Source organism: Jaculus jaculus, unplaced genomic scaffold, assembly GCF_020740685.1.
Source record: "Jaculus jaculus isolate mJacJac1 unplaced genomic scaffold, mJacJac1.mat.Y.cur mat_scaffold_36_1_2353498_arrow_ctg1, whole genome shotgun sequence".
NCBI classification, from domain to species: domain Eukaryota; kingdom Metazoa; phylum Chordata; class Mammalia; order Rodentia; family Dipodidae; genus Jaculus; species Jaculus jaculus.
The window spans coordinates 918283-937611 of NW_025423492.1; the positions used below are offsets into that span (position 1 = coordinate 918283).

General features: G+C 39.0%; 1 pseudogene; it reads right to left on the reverse strand.

Annotated features, from left to right (window-relative positions):
- The window catches only part of LOC123457324, a 104036-nt pseudogene extending 97231 nt beyond the window's left edge, over positions 1-6805 (reverse strand).
- Positions 6806-19329: the final 12524 nt, after the last annotated feature.

Consider the following 19329-nt stretch of genomic DNA (forward strand, 5'->3'; position numbering starts at 1 on the left):
TCTTAACACTAAATTAGACATTGATGCCACCTAATGCAAGGCTCGGTAACAACACTGAAGAGGGTGCTAAAAGGGCTTTGGAAAGCTATCTCCTAGACACCTTGCATCCTTTTTATTCATAAGCATTCTTTGTATTCATGACTTCACAGCAGGTGTCATCACTCGCACAGGACGTACACAATACTGGACACTTCAACATTTCCATGTGGATGACGAGGGAGGTAAAAAAGATATCAAAACAGTAGAGGGAAAAGCAAGATAAAAAAGTGGTTCAGTAGTAGGACAATGCAGAAGAAAAGATTGAAGATGAAAAGAGAAGAGAATAATGATCAAACAAAATTATGGATCTGTGTGAAGATTGTCAATAAAAGTCTTTTAAAAAAGTACAAAATGTGTATTGAGGAGATGGCTCAGCTATTAAAGGTGGTTGGCTATAAACTATGTTCAATTCTCAAGTCACACATATATAAGCAGGTGTAAACACTGGAAAAATAAAATCTCACATTTTTTTATAGCAGAAAGAGACCTTCTGCACCCATACTTCTCCTACATATATAAATAATAAATAAATAACACACATAGTCCTTAAAGTACAAGAAAATTAGTGAGGTTTAGAATCTAGTTATGGGCCGGAGAGATGGCTTAGCGGTAAAGGCTCTTGCTTGCAAATCCAAAGGACTCAGATTCAATTACCCAGAACCCATGTAAGCCAAATGCAAAGGGGGCACATGTATCTGGAGTTCATGTGCAGTGGCTAGCGGCCCTGGTGTGCCCATTATCTCCCTCTCCCTCTCTCTCTCTCTTTCTCTCTCTCTTTCTCTCTCTCTCTCTGGCTGTTTCTCTTCTACCCCTCAGCTTGCAAATAAATATTTTTTCAAAAGAATCTAGTTACAACCTAACCTATTTGCACATAAATGCTTAGTTGATTAGACTTAAAACTAACCCATCTCCTGTGTACATAACTCTCAATTATATCAGAAGCATATCCCCTACAACTATGTTACCTAATTGCCACAGAAAATAATCTCTCATAAAAAACATAAAGCAGGAGCTGGAGATACGGCTCAAATGTACAGGTGCTTGCTTGCCAAGCCTGGCACCCCAAGTTCAAATCAAGAGTACTGATGGAAACCACGTACACACACTGGCACCCCCAGTTCAAATCAAAAGTACTGATGGAAACCACATACACAAACTGGCACCCCAAGTTCAAATCAAGAGTACTGATGGAAACCACGTACACAAACTGTCACCCAAAGTTCAGATCAAGAGTACTGATGGAAACCACATACACAAACTGGCACCCCCAGTTCAAATCAAGAGTACTGATGGAAACCACGTACACAAACAGGCACAGTCATCTGGAATTCGTTTGCAGTGTCAGGAGTCCCTGTCATGTCCATTTCGGTCTTTCTCACCCTCATGCCCTCCATCTCTCTCTCTCCTCTACTTCCAAATTAACATGTAAAATATATTTTCAATATGTTTATGGCCTTTATCATCTTAAAAAAAAGGCACAAAGACCATATAGGTCAAAAATATTTCTTGATTAGGATTAAAGTTTCATTTAGAGAATAAACACAGAGCATCTGACTTTATGAGTTGGCTCATACATAAAAGGAATATTTGGTCTACATTCATAGTGATTTTATAGCTTTAATGTTGAAATGTCCAGGAATTAACTACTGCTGGGTATCTTTAATAAATCCAGACTCTACAGCTAGTCACACTGGCACACACCTTTAATCCAAGAACTAGGAAGGCAAAAGTACAAGGATCCCTGTGAGTTCAATGTCAGCCCTGGTCGAGAAAGTAAGTTCCAGTCCAGCTTGTGTTAGAATGATGCCCCATCTAGAAAACAAATTGAGAAACATACACAAATAGTAACCTCTGCTTCAATGGACCTTCAACTGAATGAACTTCCAGTAAATGAACAAAAGTAATTAATAAACATGTGCCCAGTGGTTCAGGAATCAAACCACTGAAAACTTGCCCATGCCAAATTCATCTTTAAGACCAATGCCTGTGTTCTTGTCATATTAATTACATCATCTACTTTAAAGTATGTGCACACATGTGCAATACAGTGACATTACCTCCCACCCAAAACTATCAATTTCAAAGAACTGTTGCTCTGTGCTTGACAACATACACAATGAAGAGACTTACAATATTGTTATGAGACTATATACTCTTATTGCCACTTTAAAACCAAGAAATCAAATTTTACATTGGATAAAATGGTAGACTTAGCTTTGGCTATCTATGTTTAAATACTTCTGTAGCAGTTGTCTTCTTGTTCCTGGGACACAACACCTGATCCAAACACTCTCCAGACCCAAACTTTCCAGAACAATGAGTACACTCCATGACCATGTATTTTCTGCATCTGTAATACTTCAAAACACCAATGCCAAGTGGGTGATGCTGAAAAATTCATTCCAGGCTGAAATGAAGCCAGACTTCCAAGGACCAAGAAACTCCTTCAGCATTCTTACTTCAGGCCCCCCTTTTAAGCATACATTCTACTTTGAGCCTACACTGGCTTGAGTCTCACCTGTAGTGAATATTCGCTATTTCCCCCATTCACAGGAGCTGGACCACCCTTCAATAGGGTAAGCCTTTAACAAATGCAACTAAGGTGACTAAACACTCTGGGTCCTAAAACTTATCTGTACATACTTCCTTCTTGCCAATCTTTATATCCTTCATATATTCTGCTCTACATTATTCTCCACCAAACAAATCAGTACATTACTTCTAAATTCATCATTACTCAAGGTCAAAGGACAACAGGAGAACAGTGAGAATATCAAACAAATTACATTTAGCCCAGATCCTAACAAAGACATCTTTCCTCTCTGAAAACTCAGGAGTCTACACAATTCATATCTCTTTCTGCATTTTAGTCCTTCATATTCTCATGTGAATAGCAAATTAACTTCTGCTTACAATCCTACACTTTCTTAGTCCAAAGTGCCAGATTCCTTGCATATTTCTCCTTAAGTCTCGTTCCAAAAGACTAAATGGTTGGGGGATGGAGAGATTGCTTAGTATTAGAGCACTTGTCTACAAATGCTAAGGACACAGGTTCAATACACCACCACCCACATAAGCCAGATTCACAAGGTGGTGCATGCATCTTGAGTTCATTTGTGGTGGATAAAGGCCCTTCCATGGCCATATTTATTCTCTCTCTCTCTCTGAAACTAAAACTTTACAAAGTCATATGTTTGTGCTTTTTGTAGCATCAGCATCTTGGTAACAACTTTCTGTACTATTTACCTTATTACTTCAAAACAGCTTATGGAAAGACAAGGTTTATTTCCAACTGGCAGTTTTTCTTTGTTTTCTTGTTTGTTGTTTCTCTTCATTGCTCTCTTATTTAAAATACATATATAATTCATTTATTTAATATATATTAAACACAAGTATATATATTTATATGCTTTTCTTTCTTATAATTAACAACTTCCATGATTGTGAACAATATGCCATGGTAATTCCCTGCTTCTGGATGCTTTGAAAAGAAACTTCATCATGGTGGGGAAAACATGACAAGAGCAAGCAGTTAGTCATAACATCATCACAGCATGATACTAGTAGAGAGTGAGCTTTGAGTACCCAGTGTGGCTAAAGCAATTAACATCGAGATCAGCACTTAGTAACACACCTCCTCTACCTCACATAAAGGCTCCAATCTGGAGATTACATTCTTAAGTAATAAGAAGCTTGACCGTATTGTAGCTAGGAAACAAAACTGGGATTAGATAACCCCCTATCCCTGCTCAATTTATAACAGCTGGGAAATGGAACCAGCCTAGATGTCCCTCCACTGATGAGTGGATAATGAAGATGTGGCACATTTATACAATGGAGTTCTACTCAGCGGTAAAGAAAAATAAAGTTATGAAATTTGCAGAAAAATGGATGGATCTGGAAAGGATTATACTAAGTGAGGTAACCCAGGCCAAGAAAGCCAAGCAACACATGTTCTCCCTCATATGTGAATCCTAGCTACAGATGAATGGGCTTCTGCGTGAGAAGGAAAATACTTAATTGAAGAGGCCAGTAAGTTAAAAAGGAGATATAAAGGGAAGGGAAAGGAAGGGAGGTGGGTACTTAATAGGTTGGTACTGTATATATGTATGTACAATGATTGAGATGGGTAGGTAATATGATGGAGAATGGAATGTCAAAGGGGAAAGTGTGGGTGGCAAGGAAGGGTATTACTATGGGTTTTTTTTTATCATGGAAAATGTTAATAAAAATTAAAAAGAAAAACAAATGGTGCTGGACAAACTGGATAACCATATGCAGGAAATTGAAACTTGATCCACATATCTTGCCATGTACTACACTCAAGTCCAAGTGGATCAAAGACCTCAATATAAGACCAGAAACTCTTCTACTACTGGAAGAAAATATAGGAAGAACTTTCCATGATATAGTACTGGAAAGACGTCCTGAAAAAAACCCTAGTAGCTCACAATCTTAAACAGTCACTCAACCAATGGGATTCACATGAAGCTTAAGAAGTTATTTACAGGCAATCATATGGTAAGCAAAGCCAATAGATTACCCACAGAATGGGAGAAAATTTTTGCTGATTATCCAGCTGACAGAGGCCAAATCTCTAGAATGTACAAAGAACTAAAAAACCTAACAAATAAAAAGTCAAACAGCCCACTCCCCAAATGGGGCAAGGAGCAGGACAAGCAATTCACAGAGGAAGAAATACAAATGGCAAACACACACTTAAGAAAATGTTCATCATCCCTAATCATCAGGGAAATGTAAATGAAAACAACTACGAGATTCCACCTTACCCCAGTAAGGATAGCAAACATCCAAAAAATCAAATGAAAATAAATGCTGGCGAGGATGTGGAGAATTAGGAACCCTCAACCAGTGTTGGTGGGAATGTAAGATGGTACAACCTCTTTGGAAAGCAATATGGAGACTCCTGAAAAGGCGTACTATAGAATTACCAACAGACCCAGTTATTTCCTTACTAGGCATGTACACTAAAACCTTTAAACCACAGTGCAGAGAGATTTGCTCAACCATATTTTTGCAGCTCAATTTGTAATAGCTAAGAACTGGAATCAACCCAGATGCCCATCACTAGAAGAATGGATAACTAGGATGTGGTATGTCTACACAATGGAATTCTACACAGCAGTAAGAAAGAATGACACAATGCAATTTGAAGAAAAATGGCTGAACCTGGAACAGATCATTCTCAGTGAATTACCAAATCACAGAAAGAAAATCGCCACATAGTCGCACTCATCTACAGCACCTAACCTGAATCTACCCAAGATGCTGACATATCCATCAAACATCTCGAGGACTAGACAATAGGGTGGGTGGGGAGAGAGGGGACTGCAAGGCAGAGGGTGGGAGACACAAATCTAGACCCAAATGGCAGTGGTACCATAAAATTCTACATCATAAAAGGCAGACCAAATGGTTGAACCTTCACCTTAGAGATAACACCTGAGCCACAAGACACTGGAGAGGGTATAATGAAGACTGACCTTAATCTTCTACAGCTTCTCACCCTCTCTTTCAGTCTCTCTTCTCTCTAACTCTTTTATACTAGTTATCTTGTTCTGCATTTTCTTCGTGGGCACTTCAGGTGCAGCCTTCTCAATCTTATGTGAAGTATCACTAGAAAGCACCCTACTCCCAGTTCTTTTGTTGAGTGGGTTATTTACTCTGTCCTCACTAACTCATACACAAAAATGAACATGACTAATTTTACCCAACCCACCCTTAGCTATAATATCATTGACAGAAAACATCATGCCTTATCTGATCTAAGGGATGTCTGAAGTACTGTCTGGTTTTGATGTAGAATGAACTTCAGGCCCACTCAGAGTATTTTTATACATAAAATTATTTATATATATTATTTATTAATATTTATAAATCAGACAATGAAATTATACCCCTGAACATAACATTACCACTATTGATGAAACAAGGCCTGTCACCATTCCACTTCTCAAAAGCAGAAGTACTCAAGAGGTAGCATTAACAGATGTTAAAACTATTACCAGCATCACAGAAACTAATACACTCTTAAGTCCTACAAGTTATCTAAACTTATTGGTGGCTGAGGAAGACTAAATAAAACACAATCATGAAAAATCCCATTTGTTTATTTTTTTAGGTAGGTTTCATCTAACCAAGGCTGAGCTAAAATTCACTATATATTCTCAGGGTGGTCTCCATCTCATGGTGTTCCTCCTAACTCTCATCCCAAGTGCTTCAGCCAGCTTGAAAAATCCTGGTTTTGGCATCTAATATTCATATATGATAAATAATAGTCATCATTACTTATGACACAGCAATTAATCAATTATACTCTTTGACTTATTTATATTAACACCAGTAATATTTATACTTACCACTAATTTCACCTTGACAATTTTATCTCCATCCCATATATACAATAGATCAGAAATTATAGTAATCTCTTCATTAATTTTATCAGTAAATATATTACAACCTTTGCCAGGATGATGGATTAATCTCAGAATACCACTATTTACTAATCTAATATTAATAATTATCCTTGTATCTGCAGCATTCCGACTTCTCCAAGGCACTGACTGCATATTCATCAGCAAGTGGCACAGTTACAATGCAGCTCCACTAAGGTCCACAGGGCACAGCACAAACACCAGCTCTAATAATGTCCCCACGTGACATTCTCCACTTTACCTGAGCCTCTGCTTCTAGAAGCCTCGGCCTGGCCCGCACTTCCCAGGGCGCTGACTGGACACAGAAACATGCAGACCTGTGCTCGGCCCCTCCGGGTCTGCGGAGAACTGGGGTCTTCGCCAACGCTGGCCACGCAGGGGCTGGACGCCCGCGGACGGGACAGGCGGCCCGAGTCGGCCCAGCCCTGCGTAGCTGAGCGCACCTGTGAGGAGACGAAGGTTCGCCGCGTCCAGCCTCTGTCCACCCGTCCGTCTGGTGTCTCCTGGGCGGACATCGCGGGGCTCCACTGCTCAACCTCCATCTCCTGCATCCAGAGCTGCGGATCCGCCTCAGCTCCTGAGTCCGCGGGCGCCGGTCCTGCCCTGGGCGGGGCTCTGTCTCCACAGCGACTGAGAGACGCGGAGCCAAGGAGCCTCCAGCACCGACCTCATAATGTACGCTGCAAGCGGTGCGCATGCGTGGCACTTCGAATAGCCCCGCCCTCCCAATCTTGCCTCACAGACGCCACACCCTCCGAGCATGCGCAGGACACTTTTTTTTAAGGGTTTTTGTTTGTTTTGTTTGTTTTTTTAAGAATGTTGAGACTGGATAGATAGATAGATGGCTCAGCGGTAAAATCATTTGCCTGTAAAGTTCAACCACCCAAGTATGGTTTCATCTTTACCAGCTTGGTCATTCAAAGTGGGGTAGGAAGTATTACCTGGTGTTTTTGATGTCCAATATGATAGCCTAAAAATATAAACAGAAACTATTGAATATGCATAATGATGACATAGCCTGTTATAATTTAACTAAGAATTAACATAGGAAATTATGGTCATAGCACAATAATGAAAAAAATTAAGGTGCTTCCTGGGTATCTAGTTTGTGTGATTGTGTAATGACTGTTTTGAAAACAAAATAGTAGAACTCTACATGTCAAAATGTAAATCTACACTCTGGAGGACAACTGAAACTTCCTGAAACACAAGTGAGTATTAAACCCAAGTGTAAATTCAGTATCACTGTGACTTGTTTGCTTGGTTTTTGTGGGTTGTTTTTTTTTTTTTTTTTTGAGGTAGGGTCTCACTCTAGCTCTGGCTAACCTGGAATTCACTATATAATCTCAGGATGGCCTTGAACTCACAGTGATCCTCCTACCTCTGCCTCCCAAGAGCTGGGATTAAAGGTGTGCACCACCATTCCTGCCTGGTTTTTGAGGTAGCATCTCATTCTAACCCAGGCTGACCTGGAATTTACTATCTATTTCAGGGTGGCCTCATAGTCACAGCAATCCTCCTACTGCTATGTCCTGAGTTCTGGGATTAATGGTGGGTAGCATTACACCCTACCACTATGACCTTCCGTATTAGAGCAAAACAATTGCTAATAAGCCATAAAAATCAGGCCACAATGTTGACCAAACTGTCAATGCAAAATTCAATGGAAAAAGCATTAGTTTTAAATATTCAAACCTGAATGATAGAACTCTGTTTTGATAGAACTTTGTTTTATATTTTCAACTCTACCTGCATTTTGAATCAAAAATAAGTAGGAACTATTACCTCATATTGTTGGTATCCATCAATTTCATCCAAAACTGGAGAAAGGAAAAAATAATATATGCATAATGAAGAAATATTTTCATAGCATTTCCCTTAATACTGGTATATGAGATCATCATCAGATTTTACTTTAGCAAAGAAAATTCCACTTTGGGCATGATAATTAATTTATGTTGTTCTTTGTATTAAAAATGATATGAAGGACTCTGAATGTCAAAAAACACAGAAATCTATATTTGTACATACACCTGAAATTAAACAAAGCACTAGGAATTATCTCACAAATATTGCCAACTTGGAAACTAACTTATCTATACCTTTCTTAATCACTGTAGCAATTAATTCCTAATAAAAGAATTAAGTCATAACAGTCTTTACCAATTTTAAAGCAAGATTCCACAGCCTTACATAACTAAAACACCTATCAGAATAATAACGATATGTTAAAATTTAGTTTTCACTGGCTGGAGATTTGGCTTAGCAGTTAAGGCACATGCCTACGAAGCCTAAGGACCCAGGTTCCATTCTCCATGTCCCACACAAACCACATGCACATGGTGGCACATGCGTGCGTGTATAGTTTGTTTACACTATTACAGGCCCTGCCATGCCAATTCTCACTCTTTCTCTCTGTCTCTAATAAATAAATGAAAACAAATCTTGAAAAATTAGTTTCTATGTACTTTCATTTCATGTTTAAGCTTACAATATTTTTGTTTGTCTTTCAAGATAGGGTCTTGCTCTATCCCCAGGTTTCCTGGAATTCCCTATGTTGGTTCAGGGTGGCCTCAAATTCATAGTAATCCAGGGAAAACCTAATTTTTTTATTGTCAAATTGAGCTACAATAGATTTCATGTAAGGATTCTCAGTGAAATGGTAAGAGACTAGTTCATAATTATACACATTTAATCATTTCTGTTTTCATTTTTGATGGATATGAAAACATGAGATAATAGTTTTTACTCAACTTGGAATTAATATTTCAAATTTATTTAATTGTGTAATGTATGCAATGGAGATTTCAAATGTTTACTGTCATATTTTGATACTAGATGTACATACAAACCAGGAATGGTGGCGCATGCTTTTAATTCCAGCACAGGGAGGCCATAGTAGGAGATTTGCCATGAGTTCGAGGCCACCCTGAGACCACAAAGATGTATATACAGCTAAAACACATGAAAGCAGAAATGTACCTTTGGAGAACGTGGGTAGGAAAGAACAGTACCAGGACATGGAATAACAAGATTTACATTTTGGAGCACTGTAAATGACCCCATAGTTTCTGGGTTTTTGTTGTTGTTACTGTTGTTCTTGTTGTTATTTGTTTGTTTGTTTGTTTTGTTTTGTTTTTTGAGGTAAGGGATTTTTCTACCCAGGCTGGCCTGGAATTCACTATGTAGTTTCAGGGTAGCCTCAAACTCAGAAAGATCCTCCTATCTTGGCCTTTTGAGTACTGGGATTGAAGTACACCATGGGCCTATTTCTTCTGCAGCAGGTGGAGCCTACTGGCAGCAGATCTTGAGTCCAGCCCTAAGATGTGTTCAGAATCAGATCTCCCTTGCTGGTACTGGCTGTTGTTTCTCTCTCTGCTCTGCTGTGGATATATGAGGTGGGCCAAATTCTGCCAACATGATGAAGCTTTCCTGAAGTCAGTAAGTCTGTAATGAAGCATTTCTTCCCGTAAGGTATTTCTTGTTAGGTGTTTGTCCCAGTCATGAGAAGGTAACTGCAGCATCCTTTGTCAGACATGACAGGGTCTATGTCAACAAAGCTCAACATATGTGTATTAAAAGGTCATAATTGAGCTTATTATTGTGCATACTATTAAAAAAATTAAGCCTGCCAGGTATGGTGCCATACTTCTTTAACCCCAGTACTGGGAGCTAGAGGTAGGAGGATGACCTTGAGTTCAAGGCCACCCTAGAATACATAGTAAATTTCAGGTCAGTCTGGGCCTGAGTGAGACCTTAGCTTGATAAAACAATAAAATTATAATAATAATTTAAACCTTAAAATCAATGGTTTAGTATTATGATTAACCTACTATTAATAAGTAATGCCCATTAAGTATAACCCCATGATACCTAATCTTTATGGATTAAAGAATTGAATCCCTTCAGGTTACCTCTGTCCCCACTTTTCTTCTGCCTGCCACTAAAACCATGAGAAGCTATATTCTCAACTTTGGCTTGAATACAAGCCCACTGAAGCCATTTAAAGTGAGATCCTTCATGTTTCCTCATCACTAGTTTCTATATATCCTAATTCCTTTTCTAATGCTGTTTTAACACATAGTTGCAGCTTTTCCCCTGCTTTTAAACAGTAATCTTCCTCTTGGTGGTATTCATACTTACCTGCAATTTGTGGATTACTACCACAAGGAATTTCCTACTATTGAGCTATATTATCATATAACTATAATATGTTTTGAAAGAATAGTTTGTGGGGTTGGGAGGATAACTCAGTAGTTGAAGGCAAATCCTGGCAAAGCTCAGGCTCATTTCTCTAGTTCCCACATAAAATCAGGTACACAAACTGGTGCGTGCATCTGAAACTCATTTCCGTGGCCCATGGCTCTAGTGTGGCCATCATGTGTATGTCTCTTTCTCTCCTTCTCTCTCTCTCTCTCTCTTTAAAATAAATAAACAAAATACTTCTACTTTTTAAATTTATTTCATAGAGAAAGAGACATTAAGAAAATGGTACCACCAGGGCCTCTTGTCACTGCAAGGGAAATCCAGAGTTGCAGCAGTTTGGAATCTGGATTGAGAAGGAATCAAATGAGGGAAGGCAGGCCTTGCAAGCCAGCACCTTTCCCTGCTGAGCCATCTCCCCAGTCCACAGTTGGGATTGCTGATTCCTTCACTATTTGTCTTTCCACCATCTCCAGAAACATGCTCAAGTGAATACTTTCTTGCTCTTGATTGTTTCTCAGGACTGATGACCCAGAGTCATTCTTATCTGTTATTCCTTGAGCAGGAAGTATTACATAGCTGCTCAGAGGGTGGTGTAAACATTGTCATTGCCTGATAATGTACCGCAAAAGTGCAGAGCTCAAGAATGACTTTGTCTGTCTGAACACCCTCTCCACACTTGTGTAAATTTTCACAGGGAAGGTCTCTGGGAACTCTGCTTCCATATCTCTCCACTTTAGATCTTTTTCTAGAAAGTGGCATGGTTTTAACCACCAACAATGCTCATTTCACTATTTTTCCTTCTTTTGCTGCACGCTCCCTGTATTTCTCATTCGATATTTCCTTTCTCAGTTCCTCTTCCTTATTTGCTTTTCATTCTCGCATACAAGAAAGACTTCACTTGGTAACAATAACAACAGCTCATTTAGTGACTTCCTCAGTTTCACTCTAGCTGAAGGTTGGTAACATATAGAAACATTTGGCATTTCACTTCACTCCTTCATTAATATCCACTAAAAGAGATATTCCCCACTGGTATTCGTGTCTTAGAAAAAAACTTCTTCTTAAATATTTTATTTATTTGTTTTGATAGAAACATGCAGATAGAGAAAAAATCAGCACTCCAGAGACTTCACCCAGCTGCAAAAGAACTCCAGATGCATGAGGCATCTTGTGCATCTGGTTTTCATGGGTCCTGGGAAACTGAACCTAGGTTTTTAGCTTTGTAGGCAAGTTCCTAAAGTGACAAGCCATCTCACCAGCCCATAATTGCTTTTAAAATGGAAATTTCAAATGTGTTTTTAATACCATTGAAGTACATTATATAACTCATTTTTATATAAAATTTTGTAGGTAGTCTCTGAGAGTGCTTCCTCTGAGGGCTGTAGATAAAGCAGATAAAAATGAAGTAACAGCAGTGGAAGGTAAGAATTATGGTGTATAGATGTATGTTATAGAAGACATGTTTAAGGGCTGTAGATATGACTTAGCAGCCAAGGCATTGCCTACAAAGCCAAAGGACCCAGGTTTGAATCATCAGGACACAATTAAGCCAAATGCACAAGGTGATACATGTACCTGGAGTTTGTTTCCGGCAGCTAAAGACCCTGGCATACCCATTTTTCTCTTTATTTGCCTTTTCTCTCTTTCAAGTAGATAAAATAAAATAAATTTTAAAAGCAGTTGTATATAAATTAAAGGACAATATTTAACATTCACACTATTTGAAAACCAACATTACTGATAGTCTCTAGTTCAAACCAATATGTTCCCCTTTTCTGGCTACTAACTCTGCAAAGTTAGCACATAAACATGGAGCATGAATATCCTCAGGCAAGATACTTACTCATATGCATATTTCATAAGATGACCTAACACCTGTATTTCACACCAAATAGATGAGATGACTTTCATATAGTAAGAATACACAAAACCTCATAATAACAGTATAAGCTGTCAGACACTTAAAGTTCTTCTTATAGGCACCATAGATTTAGTGCTTAAATAAAATATGGCTTGGAAATAAAATTTCTGGGTATAATTTACTCAAAGCAAACAAAACATTTAAAAACATGCTTCACTCCTGCCAACAAAGGATTACTTAAAAATTTTATTTCTGTAAACCACATGTAGTCGGGCAGGAGAGAGAGCCCAGTACATTGCTTGAGGACCTAAGCTTGACCTCCTGGACCTCTGTAAAATGTCCAGCATGGATGCACACCTGCACTTTATTCTGGCCAGCCAGTCCAGGCTAATTTGTGGGTTTAAGCCAATGAGATATCCTGTTGCAAAAGAGAAGGAACTCATTCCCAAGTATGCAGGAGGTTGTTCTCAGGTCTCCTCATGCACAACCATATATGCATGCATACAATGTGAAATCAAGAGTGCTTTATCTGCTGAGATGCCTCAATTAATACAGAGCTTGTGCTCCAAATGGTGTACCCTATTTCAACACCAAGGACTTCTGGAAAAAGCCAGCAGCCATAGCAACCTTTTATCATCACTGCATACTGATGCTAGTGGGAGATGGGAGGCTCAGACAAGTCTTCTCCCTGGAAGTCGCTGGCAAGCAAGCAAAAGCAAACAAACAAACAGCAACAATAACAGAAAAAAAAAAAAACAGCAGGTGAAATCTAAAGTGAGCAACTAGGGTTGGAGGGAAGGCTTAGCGGTTAAGGTGCAAGCCTGTGACGCCTAAGAACCAAGTTTGATTCTCCAGGTCACACATAAGCCAGATGCACATGGTGGCACATGCATCTGGAGTTCATTTTCAGTGGTTAGAGGCCCTGATGTGCCCATTTTAACTCTCTCCCCCCCCCTCCATCTCTAAGAAATAAGTAAAAATAAATCTTAAAAAATCTACTTAAAGAGAGCAACAATACCACAAATGAGATGGTCAGATGAAGTTATTCGCTGACCTCCACACAGAGGCCACACACATGCACCTTCACACAAACAAACAAGAACACACACAGACTCTGCATCAAAATAAATGAGGACAAATCCATGACCTCATAGTGCCTGACACTACCTACACAAGACCATAATGGAGAGGAGGAAAAGATCATGACATCAAAATACAAGAGAGACTGATTGAGATAGGGAGGGGATATGTTGGAGAATGAAATTTCAAAGGGGAGAGTGGGGGAAGGGAAGGTATTACCATGGGATATTTTTCATAATCATGGAAAAATGTTATAAAAATGGAGAAAAAAATTTTAAAAATTAAAAGCAGTTGTACATACTTGTGTGTGATTATGTTTTACAAGAGTTTTTTTATGGAGAACTTTATTGCATGAACTTAGTGCATATTGGTCATAATCTCATTGGGTTACGTTCCCTCTCAATAAGACACATTCCACAGTGGGCCCTTCTTCTTTGGGATTTCGGTCTTCACTCTGGGGTCATCAGGTCACTAGTCTGTTTCTTGTGGGGGGACAATGCAGGAGAGTACACGTTCCCACCCTGCGACTATTAGATTCTTTCCATCCTCTCTTGTGCCATATTTTTCTGTATTAAATTATATATAAACCCTCATCTAGTAAAAGCCACACTTACACAGCATAGGAAAAGAAATATATATAAGTTCAAAGCATTTAATATCACATCATAAAGGCCTGAGTCATCAAGTCATTATATTCCTACACATTTCTTTCATGAATTGATTACAGAAATTTGTCATGCTCCAACTTAGGAATCCATGTGCACTGTAATTTTTTTCATTTATTTATTTATTTATTTTGGATTTCAGGGTAGGTCTGCTCAAGCTCAGGATGACCTGGAACTCACCATATAGTCTCAGGGTGACTTTGAACTCAAAGCAACCCTCCTACCACTGCCTCATGAATTCTGGGATTAAAATTGTGAACTACCATTCTCTGGCCCAGAAAATGTTATTCATTTAATAATGTGAGAAAGTATTTAATTAGAAATCTGGAGTCCTGACTTAGGTTTGCTTTTATTTTCACTAGGTTTGTAATTTGGACATATCATTTACTCTCTCACACAGTGTTGCTTTATCTGCCACAAGAACATGACAGATGAAGAAAGCTCTGGGCTCTTTTTAGTATTGAGGCTTGAAGGGCATGTGAGTACAGAATGAAATCAGACTTCTTGAGTCTGTTAAACAGAAATAGAAAACCATTATTATTTACCTAGATGTTTCTTGCCACTGATCTTTCTACTTTGGCGTTTTGAATTTCATTCTATTAAAATAATGATAATAATAATAATAATAATTTCATAGGGGTCATGGCAAACTGAACAAAATCCAAGCATTGGAAGGTGGAGTCAGGAGAAGCAGGCTTTCAAGGCCAGCACTGGCTATACTGTGTTTCAGGCTAGCCTAGGTTTACATGGGAAACTCTTTCTCAAAAACATATCAAAGTAAAGTATAAAAAAGTAGTAGTTTTTCTTATATTTTGGCACATTTTCATTCATCTAGATGAAAAGAGAAAGATGGTAGAAAGAGGAAAGGACTAGGCTCTAGAAAGTCAAAGATTGTAAGAGGAATTGGGGACTGATTTCATGAAGCACAGACCACAGAAACAGGGGGAAGAAACCTAAAATGAGGGAGAAGTGAGTTTAAACATGAAAGAAATGGAGAGCATCAAGATGTTCTAGGAACTAAACTGGGAGATGGAGCACAATGGGGAGGGAGCTTGAGATTTCAAGCCCACACATAAAGGCCCAAGTGTGAAATCTGCTCCCAGTAAGACAAACAAGACAGAATTCGGTGACTGTTTACATTACATTAATGGAGTAAGAAGGTAGCTAAGGCAGGGTATGACTCAAAAAGGTAGCTTCTCTGAGAAGTCTTTTGTGGCCCAGTGTTTTCTCTGTCGAATGTGAAAACCAATGATTCCTAACAGTTTTAATGGATACATTTTAGAAATAGAGTTTAGAAATCATACTTAGGGCAGTGTACTGGTTCACATCTGTTATTGCACTCCAAGAGAGGCCTGGACAGGAGACCTCTCATGAGTTCAAGCCCAAGTTAGGGTGTGTAGTGATGTTAAGGCCAGCCTGGGCTGCAAAATGAGACCCTTTTATTTTTAAAGAAATGTATTCTTGTTATAACCATGCTATTAAATGTTACAGACAGTGCTGAGCACATAATTTTGAGTCTATTAGTTCATTCTGAATTTTAAAGTATACGGATTTTGATATAAAATCAAAGAGCCAGAGACATGGCTCAATGTTAAGGATGCTTCCTTGCAAAGCTTGACAGTACCCACATAAAACCTATGCACAAAGTGGAATGTGCATTTGCCTCAGCAGGTTTAAGCTCAATGGCTCTTTTATTCTCTCTCCTTTTTTTCTCTCTGCTTGAATATAAAAGATTTTCAACAAAAATGATATGTCCTATTTTGCATCAGAAGTAGGTTTTAAGTAAAAGTGGCTTTTGGGCTTTGCAATCATATCCTTCCTAAGACTAATCATATGCTTTCAGAGTACATACTCAGTCAGAACCATTAATGCATTTCAGACCAGAGATGAAAAGAAAGAAAACCTTCCTAGGAATGAAAAAATGGCAAAGGTTACATGTCTAATTCCACATATCTAAAACAACTTTATATATTTCTTTGTTTTTTTTCACAGAATTATTTAGCCTCAGGGAATAGCTCAGGAGAAAGCTCCTAGCTTAAACCCCAGATCAAAACAAATAAATACATGATAACAAATGATTTTAAACTTCTAAACTTTTCAATCATGTTCTGCCTATAGTGACTTTTAGGACTTTGGTGTGAGATTCCCTCAATGTCAACATTCACTCATGAATTTGATGTTGAGAATAAGTGTTTAAAAATCCTCTCTAAATGCCCTCTCTGCTTGGGATGTGCCTATGTGACCTGAACTGTCTTCCTAGTAGGACTGCTAACTGCCACAGGGTGGTATTGTTCAGAAGATGTAAAGGACCACAGCAGACCATGTGACACGCTTCACTCCTCACTGTGCACCACGTTGTTGTGTGGTTGTTTTGTCTCACCATCCCAGGCTGTCGCCAACACCTGGACCCCCACAGTCATCTCTTACCTGAGTATTCCCAGTGTTGCCTGTACAGGTGCTCTGTCTCGTCCCAGTTTCCTTGAAATACCTCTCTGTACAAATCACACGTTCACGTTTAGTGCATTCTGTCCAAGGCTTCATTGATATGGTCACTGTGGCTGTATTTGCTGACAGGCAATTACTCATATTCAAGCCAGGTCGGGTAACTGTGCCTTCAATCCCAGCCAATCAGGAGGCTTGCAAGTTAGAGGTCAGCATGGGCAGCTCATCAGAAGTCTCTAGCCAAAAATACTTCATATTGGACCTTAAAATCATATATAGTTAAGAAATTTCATTTACTTATTTATCATATAGAGGGAAAGGAAGCAGTGAGAGAATGGATGTGCAAGACTGGCCACTGCAAACTTCCAGACACATGTGCCATCTTGTGCATCTGGCTTACTTTGGTACTGGGGAATAGAAATTGAGTCTTTAGGCTTTGCAGTCAAGTTCCTTAACTGCAAAGCCATCTCTGTAGCACTATTTTGTGTGTGTGTGTGTGTCTGTGTGTGTCTTTGTATCTCAGCTTTTACCTCGGGTTAGAGTGGGACTCACTAACTGCCCCAGGCTGGCCTCTAACTCATGGCAATCTTCATCTATCAGCCTATAGAGGACTATTAATGCACACATTTACCTCTGTGCTTCACTAGAAAAGTATTTTATTCAAAAGCCACTTCTTGGGCTGGAGAGATAGCTTAGCAGTTAAGGCACTTGCTTGCAAAGCTTAAGGTCCCAATATCCACATAAGTCACATGCAGAAAATGGCACATGCATCTTGATTTTGTTTACTGTGGCTATATGCTCTGATGCATCCTCCCTCCCTCCTTCTCTCTCTGTCTCTAATTGCAATAAATAAATGAAACTTTAAATACATTCAAAAAGCAGTTTATTTTTAGGCTGTTTTTGGTTTACTCATTAAAACTGACAAGGTCTCTTCCAAAATATTGCTTGTATAATAACTAAACTTCTACCATTAGTAAAGTGACTATACTTTGCCAGTGGCCCTTTATAGGGAGCACATGATATGAATCCAGCTAAGTCCTCGAAAGAAAAAAAGAAAGAAAGAAAGAAAGAATTCACAAAGATATTTATGTGTAAAATTGTGACATAGAAGCTGCGGACATGGCTCACCAATGAAAGGTTCACAAGAATTAAAGGGTTCAATTCCCAGGCTACCCACATAAAACATGGACCAAAAACATGATACAAGTGTCTGTTGTTGCATTTTTAGTGGCAAGAGACTCTTGAATGCCTATACACATCTAAATACACATATTTCACATATTGTTTTTTCTTTTTTCAAAGAAAAAGACATTCTGTCAGATGTTGTGGCATACACCTTTAATCCTAGCACTCTGGAGGGAGAGGTAGGCAGATGCCTATGAATTCAAGGTTGTTTGAGACTATGCAGTGAATTCTCAGTAAGCCTGTGAGAGAGCAAGACTCTACTTAAAAAAAAAAAAAAGCCCTCACAAAAAAGGGCACTCTACCATAATCCAACTGAATTTAACAGACATTTACAGAACATTCTAGAAGAGAGATGGAGTATAAACCTTTTTCTTGATAGACCATGGAATTTCTGTGAGAATGAACACATCATAGATCACACAGCAAGCCTTCCAAATGCAAAAGCAATACATGTCACGTTACACATATTAGACCACATAAGAATAAAGCTAAAACTCAAAAGCAAGAGAATCTTCAGAAAACACACAAATACGTGGACATTGCACAACACACCTTTAAGGAGCTGAGAGGTTGATTCAGCAGTTCTGACCCAGATTCAATTCCCAACCATCCTGACACAAGCATCTCACATTGGTTTGCAGCAACAAGAAACCCTGTCATAGGGCTGGAGAGATGGCTTAGTGGTTAAGTGCTTTCCTGTGAAGCCTAAGAACCCTAGTTTGAGGCTCTATTCCCCAGGACCCATGTTAGCCAGATGCACAAGGGGGCAGATGCATCTGGAGTTCATTTACAATGGCTGGAGGCCCTGGTGCACCCATTTTCTCCCCCACCCCTCTCTCTCTTTGTCTTACTCTCTCTGTCGCTCTCAAATAAAAACAATAAATAAAAAGGAAGCCCTGTCATGCACACAAAAATATGCATATATATATACAAGTAAATAAATACTTTAAAGATTATACATCTGATCCTTCAGAGATGATTCAGTGGTTAAAGGTGCTTGCATGTAAAGCCTTCTAGCTCAGATTCAACTTCAAAGCCACTCACTTCATGTGCAGCAGAGGTATTTAAATGGACCAGCCAAAGAGCTACATACACATACAATCACACACACACACACACACACACACACAGAGTGAGAAAGAGAGAGAGAGAGAAAATATATGATTTTTATAATGTTTATTTATTATTAAAGTTGAGAAACAGAGAGAGAAAGAGAGAGACAGAGAGAGAGATAACGGGTATACCAGGACCTCTTCCCACTGCAGATGAACCCCAGACACCTGTGCCACCTGGTGCATCTGTGTGGAGGTCCAGCCCTGGCTTGAAGGAGGGCCCTGAAGGGAGGTATAAAGGGAACAGCACAATAACCACTCGAAGTCAAGTTCTGGTGCAAGCT